General features: G+C 46.2%; 1 protein-coding gene and 1 non-coding gene across 2 annotated transcripts in view; both read left to right on the forward strand.

Moving 5' to 3' along the window:
• The window catches only part of LOC108294356 (alcohol dehydrogenase 6-like), a 42,623-nt gene that overhangs the window by 29,105 nt on the left and 11,891 nt on the right, over nucleotides 1–1,627 (forward strand). The window lies entirely within an intron of this gene.
• On the forward strand, nucleotides 1,096–1,258 carry LOC119469118. Its single transcript, XR_005197935.1, has one exon. It is a non-coding gene; the product is annotated as a U1 spliceosomal RNA (small nuclear RNA).

The raw sequence follows: 1,627 nt of genomic DNA on the forward strand, positions 1-1,627 counted from the left end.
AGGGCCCTGTGCTATATACAAAGATACAGATTCCTTAGTAGTTGTCCATATCCCATTAACTATGATCATTTGCATAGAAGGTGCCTGGGGGTGAGTGGTCATCAGTTCCAGTATCTAATTCAGACAATACTGACACCCAGGCCATCTGGCGCCAACCCCATTTGCACTATAAACTATTGTTGCCAATTCTCTCTGAGCAACACTTTAGAAACATAGTCCCTGGTAAAGAATAGCAGAAAGGGCTGGCCGCCGTGGCTCAAGCCTGTAATCCCAGCACTTTGAGAGGCCGAGGCAGGCAGATCACAAGGTAAAGAGATCGAGACCATGCTGGCCAACATGGTGTGAAACCCCGTCTCTACTAAATATACAAAAATTAGCTGGGCGTGGTGGGGTGCACCTGTAGTCCCAGCTACTCGGGAGGCTGAGGCAGGAGAATTGCTTGAACCCGGGAGGCGGAGGTTGCAGTGAGCCGAGATTATGCCACAGCACTCCAGCCTAGCACCTGGCGACAGAGNAAAAAAAAAAAAAAAAAAAGAATAGCAAAAAGCTACACTACAAGTAAAATTAAAAATCAGTTCCAAATGTAAATTTTCTTATTGTTTAACAATTTAAAAAATACAATTTAAATAATAGCAGGAATGGGCTGGACAGGGTGGCTCATGCCTGTAGCCCCAGGACTTTGGGAGACCCAGATAGGCAGATCACTTGAGATTAGGCAGTTGAGGCCAGCCTGGCTAACCTGGTAAAACCCGGTGTCTACTAAAAAAAACTACAAAAATTACCCAGGTGCGCCTGTAATCCCAGTTACTCAAGAGGCTGAGATCTGAGAATCACTTGAACCCAGAAAGCAGAGTTTGTAGTAAGCTGTGATTGTGCCACTGCACTCCAGCCTGGGACACAGAGTGACACCCTGTCTCCAATAAATAATACCAAGAGTGAAGAGCTTTGAAAAACAGATATATGTGTGGGTGGGCACGGTATCTTGTGTCTGTAATCCCAGCACTTTGGGAAGCCGAGACGTGTGGTTAACCTGAGGTCAGGGATTTGAGACCAGCCTGGCCAACATGGTGAAACCCCATCTCTACTAAAAAGACAAAAATTACCTGGCAGGCAGATACCATGATCACGAAGGTGGTTTTCCCAGGACAAGGCTCATCTATTGCACTCTGGATGTGCTGACCATTGTGATTTCCCCAAATGTGGGAAACTCGACTGCATGATTTGTGGTAGTGAGCGACTGTGTTCGCGCTTTCCCTTGATAACAAATAAAAATAAATGAATAAATTAATCAGGTGTGGTGGTACATGCCTGTAGTTCCAACTACTTGGGAGGCTGAGTGAGGAGCATTGCTTGAACCCAGAGGCAGAAGTTGCAGTGAGCTGAGATCATGCCACTGCACTCCAGCTTGGGCAACAGAGCGAGACAGCATATCCAAAAAAAAAGAAAGAAAGAAAAAAAGGGCTGGAAATGTTTCTTTCTTTAAAAATAAAGATGGGGGTCTTCCTTTGTCAACCAGGCCGGTGTCCAACTCCTCACCTCAAGTGATCCTCCTGCCAGCCTCCCAAAGTGTTGGGATTACAGGTATGAGCCACCACACCTGGCCTAGCCTGGAAACATTTGCACCTGA

The sequence above is a fragment of the Cebus imitator genome, unplaced genomic scaffold, assembly GCF_001604975.1.
Source record: "Cebus imitator isolate Cc_AM_T3 unplaced genomic scaffold, Cebus_imitator-1.0 Scaffold575, whole genome shotgun sequence".
Lineage (NCBI taxonomy): Eukaryota > Metazoa > Chordata > Mammalia > Primates > Cebidae > Cebus > Cebus imitator.